Genomic DNA, 15,036 nt, shown 5'->3' with positions numbered 1-15,036 from the left:
GATGGAAGAAAACCTGAAGGGAGATAAGGTGGGGCAGAACCTTTTGCTGTCCCATCAACCCAAGGCCTCTGAGCTCCATGGCTGCTCTGAGGAGCTGACCTCAGCTAAGGGGGAGGATACAGCATGCCTGGGAGGGGACCTGAGGGGATAGGATGAGGTCACAGCTGTGTCTCAGCTGACTGATCCTTGGCAAGAAATCACATCTGAGGATCCCTCCTCCAGGGCACTGTGTTTAATGCAGGACGATATGTTCCCATCAGACTTGCTGGAACGACTCCAGCCAAAGGACAGAGGATCTGGGTCCTGCACCCCAGCCCTCGTTGATGTCAGCACCTGAGTATCGCATGATGAGAACCATGGTGACCACTTCTCACACAGTCATTGATTCTGATATTTAGGTATTATGAAACACAAAAACACAAGTGCTGCCATTTTGGTCTGGTCTTGTCACCTCTGGACACTGGCATGGGACATGAATCCATCAGAGCTGCTTCTTCCTGACTATGCTGGGTCAGCCTCTCCACACCCTAGGATGCTTCATGGCCACAGAACCGTGAACTATTTAGAACAAGAATGCCAACCATACCTTTCAACTCTAATGCAGGCATCTTGCGTAGTTCAACGTAAGCCCTGAAATGGAAGCACTGCCTCATCCATGACCACAGCCACAGCACGTAAATCCATTCACATCTCCAACCCACCTTTAGTGGCAGCACAATGGGCACTGACCAGCCCTGCCCCTCAGCTCCAGATTTGGTCCCTTAGAGACCGGGGAAGAAGGGCTTCCCACTTGTCTCTCTCAGTTGCTGTGATGTAAAGGTGAATTTTAGATCTCCTCTGGGTGTTTAATCATCAAAAGAAAGGCCTGGAAGATATTAATGCAGTGGCACTTGGAAATACTTGCTAGACAAGATGTTAATACTGGATGCTTGAGGCATGGTGAGTGATGGGTCTAACGAATTAACTCAGCCAGAGTCTTCTGGAATATGAGAATATGAGACTTAATGAATGCCAGTTTCGTTCCCGCCAGAGGCATCTCGAGTCTTTATGGGTCATCATGAAGGCCCCATTCCAACAAGGCTTGAACTCCAGGGTTCAAGGGATCTCAGCAAATGCCTTCATCCCAGTACTTCCATTTGAAATGCCAAGACTCTGAGCATCCCCAGCGTGGCAGTGTTGCACCGGTGGTGGACCAGGTGTTTATCTGACTCTTGTACTGAAAAAGCTCTATCAATAGCAGGTGCTGGAGAGGGATTCAAGGCCAGAGGTATCAAAGCTTTAATCTTTCTTTTGCCTCCTACCCCTATCCAAACCCCCCAACCCAAGTGGACAGCAAGATAAATAAATCTCCCAATTTGATACCATTTTTACTTCTATCCTAATGTCTTCTGCCATTATCACATGCCCCCATTATTAGAGGAAAACATGCTATTTGACTCTATCTGCTATTGACTCTGTTTGTGGTGTAAAACAAGTCTGGGGGTTCCGCATCCAATCCCTGCATTCAGCAGCCTGAAGGCAGCAGGCCACCCCTTAGAGTTAGCAGCAGTCAAAAGGAATTCCTTAATTCAGCCTCCATCCTCTAAGTAGTGCAAGGAAATGAACCATCCTTTGGGTGAGGACCACAGAAGAGAGACAGAGTGCTGTGATCTTCCTCAAGAAGACTCTGATGGAGGCATCCAGTAAAGAAGAATGAACTACGACCCAGGAAAAAGACTGAGGCGGCAATTGTTCCTGTATTATCAACATGGCTTGGGGCAGGAGGGGGGCCTTTAATGGCTCAAACCCACAGTGGTAAATAGCTGCATTAACATAATAGCAATATACAAATTAATACAGCCAGACAGGACCAGAAGAAAAGAGGTTTTATTATTTCTATTTAAACTATCCCATGAACAACCTTTCAAAAGGGTGAAAAATAAGGTTTTCAGGAAGCAAATAACCTGAACATTTTGCTAAAGGAAGGAAATGTTATCTAGTTTCAGTGACCAGGAGCAGTTTATGGAAGCATTTGTTATCTCTGGGCCCTTGTCCCGGCCACCGAAGCAGGTGATCTGCAGGCCTCCACAAGGAACAGCTGACAGTGGATATTCTGACCTTGGATCATCAAAGTGGGAGCCCCAATTATGTGCACAGGTTAAAGGCTGTTTGTGAGGAACCATGACAATACAAGAGCCAACATGTAAGGAGGGGTAACAAGGAGTCGTGGAGGGCCTCCAGAGCCCAGGCGCTGTATGCACTACATCACGCACCATCTCATTAATCTGAGTGGAATATCCTGTGAGGAGGGTAGTATCATCATGCCCATTTCACAGGTGAAGAAACTGAAGCCTCGAGCCAGAGGCTAAGAGCTCCCTTCCCTCCACACCTGTCTGAGTACAGAACAGACACTCGAAGCTCGCCTATCTCATGACTACTGGTGAGGCTTTTTTTCATTCCCTGAGCCTTGAAAAGTAAGGCCTCAAAGGTGTCTGGGGGATGCCTTAGCAAGACAGAGGTGGATGGGGTCACGATTTCTATAGCATCCCCTTCAGCCTTCCTAGATAAACAAATTCATTTGGTTTCGATGGTGCCTTTACTTCATTGCATACCTCAGTTTCCACTTTTTTTTTTAACAAATCTAATACCTAAAAACCTAAAATGTAACAAAATATAAAAGATGAAATCATTTACATCTTCTAAATATAGTTTTTAGAAAACAATTTGTAAGTATCTTTAAATAACAGGTTCTCTTTCATTAATTAGGCATTAATTCATAGATGACTATCTACTGTGGTAAGGAAGCCAATGACGGAAAATTAAAACTAAAGAACTGAGTCGTTGTCAACTAAGACAGCACTTAAGAACACCTAGACAGGGGGAGGGAAGTATTTGGTTTGAAAAAAATATAAATGGGTCTGAGTTTTACATACAAAGATAGGGAATACATGAAGTAAAGAGCAGATTATGGTGCTGTCCAGGGGTGAGGTTCCCAGGTGGTAGTAACCTGCTCTCCTGGGAGGATGCAGAACAGAGAGGAGCTGGCAGTCCAGGGGGTACAAGGGGACTCAGGAAATCTCTCCTTCTCAAAACTGCATCCCTTTTTATCTATCAGATGAGCAAAAGCCTAAAAGTTCACTAGCACACCATCCTGGCAAGACTGTGGGGAAACATAGGATTATCATTCATGGCTGGTGAGGGTGTAAATTGGTACAACCACTCTAAGGGTTAATTTAGCAACATCTACCAACACTACCAACACATACAGCCTTTATCCCTACATTTCCACTTCTAGAGATTTATCCTCAAAGAAAGGTGCCTACATGTGAAATGACGTCTGTGCAAGGTTTTTATGATGGCATGCGGGAAGAACAGTAAAAAGAATGGTCTCTGAAAGGGACTAGTTAAAATTATAATGATCCATTCATAAAATTCCCTACTGTGCAGCTGTAAAGGGAATCAAGGAAGTGTTTGTGCTCTAATATGGGAAGACTTCTAAAATGTACTTTTAAATGGAAAAAAGCAGGGCTTGTAGCAACATATATAACATGCTGGTACAAATGAACCTATTTACAAAACAGAAGCTGAATCACAGATGTAGAAAACAAACTTACGGTTACCAAGGGGGTAAGGATAGGGGGAGGGATAAACTGGGAGACTGTGATTAACATATACACACTACTGTATATAAAATAGATAACTAATAAGAACCTACTGTATAGCACGGGGAACTCTATTCAATATTCTGTAATGACCTATATGAGAATAGAACCTAAAAAAGAGTGGATATATGTATATGTATAACTGACTCGCTTTGCTGTACAGCAGAAACTAACACAACATTGTAAGTCAACTATACACCAATTAAAAAAACATATATAACATTCTATCACATATAAAAAAGAGGGAAACAAGAATATATATTTGGAGTGACTTTTATATGCATAAACATAGATCTAGAAGGATAAATAAGCTAACACCAGTTATTACCTGTTGGGTAGGGAGTGGGAATTGGGCAAATGGAAAATAGAGGTGAGAGAGAAATTTTTTTCTGTTTTTTTTAATCCTTTTATGATGCTTAAGACAAATATGTTGCCTATTTTAAACATTAAATAATATTCAATGATCCCTCCATTGTTATCTACCTAATTCTATTAACATATCCTTCCATTAAATCATTAGTACACAGCCCCCTTTCTCAGGATGCAGCCTATCAGTCATTTACACACTATCAAGAACTAGTGGAATTGACTACCTCCCTCCTCTGCCTGCCTCATAGCCTCGGCACAGGGTGGAGACAACAGGGCAAATCTGGATGGGAGATGCTTCAGGGGGCAGGCAGGCCTGGGAGGAGGGCACATGATGGGAACAATGGACAGGAGAAGGCCCTGGAGACAGGAACCTGAAGGATACACTAAGTCCTCCCCCAGAGGCTGATGTGAATTACTGTGAATCCCACATGGACTCACTCCAGGACAGGATGAACCGCATTTCACAAAGTCTTTTCATGTCCATTTACTCCTCCAACACCCAATCCATGTCTGACAGAGGAGGAAACTGAGTCTATAGAAGTCAAATGCCCTTACCAAGTTGACATATAATGTCATATAAAAAACACAGATCTTTTTTGTAAAGCCAATAGGAGCTTTCTTATACCATGAGATATATATTTTTGCATAGTGTATAGATTTTTAAGGTATATTTGTTAATTTTCCTACAAAGAAATACACTAGACAGTCTTATTACCTAAGAAACAGCAGCTGTTTAGTTAAGCTTACAGGACAATAAAAAAAAAAAGTCTACCTCTTGTTCAAAAACCTTAGAAGTCAGTTCTCAACATCCTAATTTTACATGATAGAAAATCAAGGACTGACAAGCTGGGCCACAGGTGCCACCTCTAGATCATACATTTCTATCTCCACCACCCCTACATACCCAGGTACTCCTAATCTTCCTTACCTCTCTGCTTTTTTTCTCCATATCATCTGCTAACAAACTTTGTGTTTTTCTTATTTATTATGTTTATCTTAATTGTCTGTCTTCCCCTCACTAGAATATAAGCCCCACCAGGGCGTGGATCTTCTTCTGTTGACTGATGGATCTAAGGGTCTAGAAAGTGCATGGTGCATAGTAGATGCTCAATAAACACTTCCTAAGTACATCTCAAATTCAGTAATTAAAAATCCCCATAGAGTAAAAGAGATACACATGCGACATTCATCTCTAAAGGGATTTTGATTTTTTTAAACAAACTGCTTAGATATTCAGTGAAGTGATACAGGCAAGAGCACAGAAAACACAGCAAAATAATAAAAAGTTTAAAATCAAAGATACTTAGAGAGAACTAACATACACTTTAGATTAACCTCTGGAGAGGTCTATTAAGGTTATGTTCCATTAATACAATCCAAGAGACTGCTTGAGTCCCAATTTTAAAAAATCTTTGTTCTTAGAGCAGATGATGAGAGATTCTACCATTACTGACTAAGGCTCCTGTCTTTCTTCCATCAGAGTTAAAAGCCTTTCACATTATGCTTTCTTTAAATAAAGTTGTAAAGGAGCATACACTGGAACAGAACACTGAAAATGTAATTTAATGGGTGAACTCCTTTCAGCCTCACTCAGTACAGAATGGATACAGAAATAATTATTTTTGACCTCTATTTTCATTAGCTAAAAGTTCTGTAGAAAGTTCTCTCATATCCTTTGAGTCACAACCCCAGTCAGAGCTTTAGTCTGCAGCAAGATCACCAGGTGCAAACAAAGGGACGGGAGGGCAAGGCATAATGGACAACTGACCTTATGAAAGGGCTTTTCCAAGGGCCAAAATTATGTCCTAATCTTATTTTGTTACATCCTCAGGGGTCTCCAATTATTTCAGTGCATATCTTGAAATCCTCTAAAATTTGTGTGAACTCTTAGTTCAAATCTTGGGCTAATTAGAAAAAAAAAAACTATTTTTTTCATTGCCACCCACACAGTGATGCTCTAAATCAAGGAAAGGAAACCTGTAGAGGCCAGAACTGGATACCCCTGTCCAAAATGAAAGAAGCAGTGAGCTCACTGGAGGGACTCCAATTGCCAAGAGAAGAGACACTGGTGAGTGACAGGGGCCTGGCACCCACAAGGCCACACTGGGACTAGGACCAGATACTCCCAACCTGGAGAGAGTTGGGGCGAGGGGAGGTGGAGGTGGCACCGAGGACCCTGGGCAGGACTGCAAGCTACCCAGGACCCAGGCAGAGGCCACTCAAAGCCCAACACCCCCCACACAATGGGAGCCTTCTCAAGCCAGTAAGTGGGCTTGCTGGGGACCCAGCTCTCCCCGGGTGGCCCCTGGAGCAGACCAACATGTTGAAGGGCAGTTGGCAAACAAGATCAACCAATTAAAAAGATCCAGAACACACTAAATTCTCAGACGTTTTAGAAAAAAGTAGAGGAAATGCATCACCAAATCAAGTCAGTAACAGTAAGTTACCCCAACTTCAAAAGGGGCTGTGAATCACTGGACTGGACTGACAGGGGACATGAGAAGCAGCATTCACACCTAGGCAGTCATTCGGCCAGCTGGGCTGTAGATCACTTTCCTGGATAATGGATAATGTCGTGAGAACAGATGCACCCAGGGAAGCTAATCGAAAGTAATCTTGTGGAAATGCTTTCTGTCAAGCAGCTCCATCTCAAGGCTCCCATGATGAAGTTACAGACAGGTGAGATTTGTCACTTTCCCTTATGCCATCAGCACTCTCCTCAGTGTCCAGTGACCATGGTCCATGGCCCACTCCCCATATGGCACAATGTGCACAGAGCGTGGAATCTTACACCAATTTCCATTCATCCAGGAAGGTTAGCAGTGGGTTTGTGCAAGGGAGAGAAATGCATAGCTCTAAGTCTCAAACACAATATGGAAAAGAACTTAAGAATGGATCCAAGAGAGATTTTAAACATGATCTTAAATTTGCTCATGATGCTCCTTCTTTTTAAATAAATGATTAAAATGCAAATGATTCAGGATACAGTGGTGCCAGATCATGGGCAAACCCAACTCTCCCACTTGCCAGCTGAGTGACCTTGGCAAATGGCAATGTCTCTGAACTTCACTTTCCTGGTGAAGAAGATGAGGACCTTAGAACACATTTCCCAGGATTTGTGAGACAGTGTGTGTATGTGAATGGCTTAATATGTTGACACCCTTACAGTGAGTTCAGCACACAATAGCTTTTGTGGCAGACATTGTCTTCAGGCTCACCTAAGCCCATTCTTCTTCCTGGGAACTCAAGAAGACTACATTTCCCAGCCTCTCTTGCAGTGACGTTGGGGTCACATGACAGGATTCTGGCCAGTGAATGGAAGCAGAAGTGATGTACATCACATCTGGCCTGGCCCCTAAAACATGCTCTCCTATCCTATATCCAGTCACTCTTTGCTCATAGGTGGCTGTCAGAGTGAGTCCTGCCAAGGGCTCTCTGAGTACTGAGGGAGCAGCGGAGCCTCCAGATGAGAGGAGCCCAGGTCCCCCAGTCACTCCATAGAAGAGAACTGTACCAGACTGTAAAGAATAAGAAATAAATTTGTTTTATGTTAAGGTCCTGAAATTTCAGGGTTACTTGTTTCAGCTGCCCTAATTCAGCTACTACATGGATCTTCGCTTTTCAGAATCAACCAAACCCCCATACCTAACCAGTGTAGTGCCATCCAACATGGTTGCTGCAAAGCTCAGCATTAGTTTTATACTCTCTCTGTGCTGGGTAATGGCAGAGTTTCACTATTTTGTTTTCAAGGCCAATCAATATACCTCAGGAGAATAAGAATGAGAGAGAGGAGAGCCATCACAATTTGGAAACGCCAGTAGGAATGAGACCTTCCTCACAGGTCATAAAGTCTCTAATGCTCCTCCAAACACAGCCTCAATACAGATACAGTTTTCATCTTCCTCATGGTGACCTTACCTTGAGCTGAGCTAAAACTTTCCCCATGCTTAAACCTCCTTGACCTCACCTCCCAGCATACACAGAGCCGCCCCTTCTCATGCCCTGTAGCTCTAAGAACATGGCTCAAGGCATGTACACCCCGGTCAGCACTGTCATTGTCTTGAGTTTCTATGACTCCTTCTTTACTCCCAAAATTAATACATGCTTGCAGTAAAACAATTCAAATATGGAAATGCGAAAGAAGAAATTGAGATCACTCCCCTTTCCCAATGAAACACCCTAGAGGTACCTACAACTAAGTTAGATACATCATCTTTGAACCTTTTGTAATCTATATTTAATTATAGATTCTGTTTATTTTTATCAAGGTAATACATACACATAACCTAGGGTTGCTTGATTAAGCAACAAAGAATACAGGTTGTCTAGACACATTTGAATTTCAGATAAACAATGAATAAATTTTTAGAATAAGCCCATCCCAAATATTAAATGCGCATACTTATTCTTTAAAAATATTCATTGTTTATCTGAAATTCAAACTCAATTGAACATCCTGTATTTTATCTGGGAACCCTAACATTACAATGTTGCCTGTTTAATAAAAAAGGTATACTCCACCCCAATCCTCCTTACCTCACTTTCTGTCTCCTGTCCCATTCTCTGCCCCACTGCAGCCCCATTCCAGCCCCAGAAACAACTACTTTCGACTCTTTTAGTTTTTTACTCTGGCATTTTCCTCTGTGTTGCTAAATATCAAGAAGTAGCAATATAGGCATATTATCAATTTTAGACATTATCAGTTGATGCCCTGTTGTGGCAAACAAAGACTTAGCTCTCACCACAATCCTCTGCTTTCCCTCCCTCCCTCCATCTTCCCAGTAGAGTCACCATAATTTTTAAAACAATCAATGATGTAAACTCTGACCATGAGCACACTGTTCACTGCTAAGCCAAGGATGCCACTATCACATTTCCTCTCTTGTGGAGCATTGTTTTACCTAGTGTTAAGAGCTGCCCTATATTTTCATTTGCTGACTGTTTATACTACTATGACCTCAGATGATCTACCAGTGCCATTTCCGTTTTCTTGGAGACCTCACTCTGGTTCCCTCCATTCTCCTGCTCCAGTCAAAATGGAGCCTGCTAACCAGCTGTCATGCTGGGACTTTCCTGGGGTCCACACTGGATTTTCTGTGTCCTACACTGGGTATCCTGCATTTGGTGATGAAGAAAAAGGAGGAGCCCATGCTCCAGTTAGTTCTGAGCATCATCACTCTACCCTTGCTCTTGACTGAGAGTTTGTCAGGGTACCAAAGTCTAGACCAGAAGTTATATTTCCATCTAGATTGTCTCCTGGCTGCCACCATTACTGTTGAGAACTTTGACACCAATTGGATTCCTCATTCTTTCTCTAAATGCTTTAGGAATGTCTTGTGCCTGGTATTCCAAACCTCACTCCTACGTACGGGCTCCCCATCTATTGCCATCCCCCTCTAGGATACGTGAGAGTTTCCCTTCTTAAGACTCCAGTCTGCAGTTCAGGAAAACTGCCTTTTATATCTCTGACGATTTCCTCTCTTCTATTCATTTCATTGTGGGGCTGCGGTTAGTCAGATGTCAGACCACCTAGATCAATCTCTTGGCTTTCTCTCCTCTTACCTGATCCTATATCTTTGTTATTAGTCTACTTATGGGGAATGTCTGTAATTTTATCTTCCAAACCATCTATTGAATTTTTTATTTTGGTTATGACTTTTCCAGATACTTTTTCCTTCTTTTCCATACTTTATAGCTTTTATAGCTTCCTACTCTTGTTTTTTTTCATCTTCAATATATTCTTTTATCTTTGAAGATACTGTAGGTTTCTTAAATGTTTTCTTGTCTTCCATTTCTGCATTTCCCTGGGGTTCCTTTTTTCTGATTAGTTGGCTTCTCTCTTTCATGTTAGCGACTTGCTTTAAGTCTGGTTAACCTTGGGTGTCTGTTCCTATAGGACTGGGCTCACAAAGCCGACTAGAACCTCTATGTGTGTGTCACTGCCAGTTTTCCCCAGAGCCAGTCATTTTCTTCAAAGAACAATTCTCCCACCTCCTACCTATGTGCTCACTCTCTGCACGTAACAACCACCCTCCCCTAGGCCTAGCTTGACCATCTAATTTCCTATCAGAACAAAGACCCTTTGGAGAATAAAGTTTGGGGAGAGAAGAGGGACGCTATTAACAATGACAATTAATAAATATTAATAACTATTGAGACATCAGGCATAAATTGGGACTGTCCTGGGACATACAGTCTTCTTACCTACATCTATTTTCCCCAACTTCCTGGTTGCCTGCCAGGAACCGAGGAATCAGAACTCTGTGTACAGATTATTTTTCTCTCAACAAAAATAAATCTGTCCATTAACTGGATAATTAAAATATGTGTTCTGATTAAGGCTGCCTTTCTATTAATGATAGAAACAAGATTCATTTATTTTAGAAGATGGTATGAAGAAGGTGTCATAACTGGGACCTAGGGTTGGATTCCTCCACTCTGTTAACTGCCTGCAGCATGAGCAAGCCTTAGGACACAGAGGGGCCCCATATTCCGGGAGGCAGAGATGAGGTGCAGGGTTCAAAGGGGGCAATTGGTTGAAATCCTTTTTGCAGGGCAGTTGAACCCCAGTTTCCTTCTCCACCAAGCCCAGCCAAGTGACTACTTAACTCCTACTCCTTCCCTCTCCTTCTGCATACTGGAGGTTGGGATTCAGATAAACAACAAGTTTATTTTAGTAAAAGTAAGTTCCAAATATTGTTTGGGACATGATTATACTAAAAATTATCTGTTGTTTATCTGAAATTCAAATTTAACTGGATGTTCCATATTTGTATTTGTTAAATCTGACAATTCTATTAATGAACAGAAAACTGGCAGGGATAAGGCCAGTTGAATTCACAGAGCTCTAGTGTCCATTAAATGTGAACTTCTGAACACTGCATCTTCAGGGAATCAGAAGTTTAGAAGAGTTCCCTTTTTTTTTTTACATCTGGCTTGTTGAACTTTTTAATTTTATCAGACTTCTTTAAGGAATAAAACCTGATTTCTCTGTTGTCAATCTCTTCCTTTACAATTTCTTCTACTGCTTTCATTCTGAAATCAAATTCACATTTGACTAGATGATGTTCTAATTCTTTTCAATAGTTTCATTTCCTACATTTATTTTCTTAATCTATCTGGAATTTATTTGGGGGGTATAATATAACATAAGGCTCAAACTCAAATCTTTTACCAAATAGTGAATGAGTTCTAGACTGTTTATGAAATAATCTTACATGTCCCTAGAGATCTGAGGCCACCTTTACATTTACTCAATACAAACCTTAGAGTTGGTCTCTAAGCTAGATGTTTTGTTCCATCAATCTATGATTCTTGAGCCAATGCTCGCTCCTTCTGTTACTGTAGCTTCAAACATTATAGCAAGTCTCCAATATCAAAGAAATCAAGCTTCTCCATCATTGCTCTAATTGCTCAAAATTTCCTTTTTCTCATCCTAATATGCAGCACTTTCCAAAATAAACATATAAGTACACGTGTAATTTTAAATGTTCTGGTAGCCACATTGAAACATAAAAAGAAACAAGTGAAATTAACTTCAATAATATAGTTGGCTTAACCCAATATATCCAAAATATTATCATTTCAACATGTTTTCAATACTTTTAAATGATGAGATGTTTTACATTCTTTTTCTTGTACTATATTTTCAAAATCCAGTGTTTATTTCACAGTAACACAGCATCTTCGGTGATACCAGCCATATTTCAAGTATTCAACAACCAGATGTGGCCCAATGGCTATCAAACTGGACAGAGAAGTTCTAAGTAAACCACAGAATCATTTTAGCAAGTTGTCTATACCACAGAATATAATAATACTAATTTTGAATTATAAGTAAAGAACAGGGTTTCCCTGGTGGCGCAGTGGTTAAGAATTGGCCTGCCAATGCAGGGGACACGGGTTCGAGCCCTGGTCCGGGAAGATCCCACATGCCGCGGTGCAACTAAGCCCGTGCGCCACAACTACCGAGCCCACACACCTAGAGCCCGTGCTCCGCAACAAAAGAAGCCACCGCAATGAGAAGTCTGCGCACCGCAACAGAGTAGCCCCCACTCACAACTAGAGAAAGCCCGCGCGCAGCAACGAAGACCCAATGCAGCCAAAAATAAACAAATTAAATAAATAAATTTTTAAAAAATAGGTAAAGAACAATATTTTCACCTCAAAATCTTAAAATCTCAACTAAAAAAACCTTCCTATTTTCTTAAACCCTTGCCTAAAATGCAGGAAAATGGGAAACATCAGGAAAGCCTATGGGTCGATATAGTCTCATGGATATTCAACCCTAAGTAACTGAATGATACAAAACAAAATAACATTTGTGCCTGCAAATTGCCCTGACTCTGATAATTATGGCAGGAATCAACCCTGAAATGAGAAAATCACAAGTATCTGCTACAGATCTCTTTTACATTTTATTTTACCTTGATGCTTTCCTCCCAGCTAGATATTTGCCACTAAAGCTAGCGATGAAATTGATATCCCTGAGTAAAGTCAGTCCAGAATTCTATGTTAGGAGACCTTCAGTCTATTTTATTTGGTGGTAAATTACTCAACTTCAAAAATACCCTTCTTGTGTCTTTGAAATTATTTGTCTCCTAGTCAGTTAATAGTTTGAGGGGCCGCAGAAACAGAAACTTAATACAAAGCATTTTGTACTAAATTACTAAAAACTAGAAATTATTTCTGCTCTGGAATGAACAACTGCCCAATGTGAGGCCTGGAACCAATGTGAAATGCTTACAGACATTAGCACAAGGCCTGGGGCAGTGTGTTATGGTAGGGAAAAGCCCAGGGATGGGAGCTAGTAGAATTGGCTGTAGGATGGATTTCCCACCTCCCACCTGTGTGGCCCAGGGCAAACCTCCCCTCCCTGGGTCTCAGCTCCATCAGCTACAAAGCACAAGGCTGGATCTGACTGGCATTTCCCAAACTTTAGCCATTCATGCGCCAAAGTCATGATATATGCTCCATCCACATACTTCCTATTCCATGGGTCAGCAAACATGTTCCCATGAAGGGCCAGATAGTAAATGTTTTCAACTTTGTAGGCCAGACAGTATCTGTCACAACTACTCAATTCGGCCATTGTCAAAGCAGCCATAAATAATATGTAAACAAATGAGAAAGGCCGTGGTCCAATAAGACTTTATTTACAAAAAACAGGCAGTGGGCCAGATTTGGCCCTCAAGTCTTAGTTTTCTGACCACTTTCCTATACTAATACTTTTATTTTAAAATTGATTCGCTTTATTAATGTTAGTATAATAAATGGAGTAACAATATCACTTGCCATAAAACAGAGTATATTCAGGAAAACAAATATGTAATAATTTTCTTAACTATTACATGCCGTCTCTATCACCATGTATACTGCACTTTGAGAAATGCTGCTGTCAATGACCGTTAACAGCCTCTGAGTAACCAAGTTTCTGTGATGTTCTCCTTTAAGATTCTTTCATCTAAATAAAAGCGAGAACAAGAAAGAGTCCTTCTCTTAGAGACACACAGTGAAATACTGAGAGATAAGGTGATATGATACGTAAGAACTGCTTCAAAATAATCCAGGGGGCAGTGGAGCAGAATAATGGAGGTACAGATGAAACCAGATTTGGCCAAGAGTTGGTAACTGTAGAATCTGGATGATCTTAATATTCTGTGTTTTGAATATGTTTAAAGATGTCCATTTTTTAAAGTTTTTTTTAAAAAAGAGTATATCAAATTAGGGAATATAATCCTTAGCCTAAGAAGGAGGGGGTCAAGAACAGGGTGAGGAAGGAAAATAAGGAGGAGATAAGAAATAAGGGCTTAATAGGGAAGAAGAGAGGGGGAAAAGTAGGATACCAGGAATAAAAGAAATGGAATAAATTTCATGAAGCCAATAGCTTTCTATTCCATAGCAAATGTAAGGATCCAGGCACAAAGAAGCTCATGGCAGTAGCCATCACTCAGCACAGGAAAATCAGCTGAAGAACAAAAGCTTTGGTGAACGACCTGTGCCAACCACACCTATGCACTCAGGGTCCAGATGCAGGGAGGCCTCACCAAGCCTGGGGCTGCAGATGATGCTACCGGGTAAACCCACAGAGCCCATCACCAGCCAGGGCCTGAAACCCTGAATTCTACTGGGCTCCCAAGCTGAGAGTCTTCCTTTTACACAATGCCACATGAGGCTCAGTGCCAAAGCAGGAGAACAAAGCGATTCACTGTGCTAGAAATGGGCCAGTTTGATTTCATTGTCCAAATGTACTGGAACTAAAGCATAAAAAGTGGGCAAATCGTATAAATTAGCAAATAGAGCCCCACAGAGCATCTGGTCCATCAATACTCTATGGAGGGAGCCTGGCCAGCAATTTCCAGCTGGTTTACAGAAATACCCTGGGCCACGGGAAGCCAAAGGCTCTGGCCTCACACCAGGCTGCTAGCCCTAGGTGGTTCACGTGAAGAGTTCAAGACACATTAAAATGCCCTTGGAGAGGCTGAGCCGGCACACAGAAGTCAGGCCTTTCCGGCAATGGTGGGTTCACTGCATCAGACCTCTTGTGTCAGACTGGCAGAGCCACAAGGAGCCTATTATGATGGAGGCTCTTTTAGACATTACAAAGACAAAGACACAAAGAAATACAAAGACAGTAGTTCGCCCTCTTCTTTGTTATGTACAGGTAAAGAACAGAACCAACCTTTTAGCTCTTTTAGGTTAAAAAATTAAAAGTCTGATAAGAAAGAGGCATCAGTTTAGCTTCTGACATCTCTCTTTCCTTGGAACTTCACACATGCTGTTCTTTCATCGTGAGTGTGTCCAAAGATACACACAGCATCACTTCACTAATCAAAGCCCAAGCCCAAGATTTCTCTCCTCAGAGAAAACACGGTTCCCAAGTGCATCTCTAACACCCAAAGGCTAGAAACTTTTAACTTCAGGTTGGAGATAATGAGGAAATGGGGAAGGAGGAATTGCAGACAGGGCTCATCAAAGAATATGGCTAGAAATGGAAGAATGAATATGGAAAGGATGGCTCAGTGAC

The 15,036-nt window shown here is 41.6% G+C and overlaps 1 protein-coding gene across 1 annotated transcript in view; it reads right to left on the bottom strand.

Annotated features, from left to right (window-relative positions):
* The window catches only part of CACNA2D3 (calcium voltage-gated channel auxiliary subunit alpha2delta 3), a 791,777-nt gene that overhangs the window by 702,349 nt on the left and 74,392 nt on the right, over nt 1–15,036 (bottom strand). The window lies entirely within an intron of this gene.

Source organism: Eubalaena glacialis, chromosome 7 (assembly GCF_028564815.1).
Source record: "Eubalaena glacialis isolate mEubGla1 chromosome 7, mEubGla1.1.hap2.+ XY, whole genome shotgun sequence".
NCBI lineage: Eukaryota > Metazoa > Chordata > Mammalia > Artiodactyla > Balaenidae > Eubalaena > Eubalaena glacialis.
The sequence above is the reverse complement of the archived record's forward strand: the minus strand, read 5'-3'. Positions and strand labels throughout refer to the sequence as shown.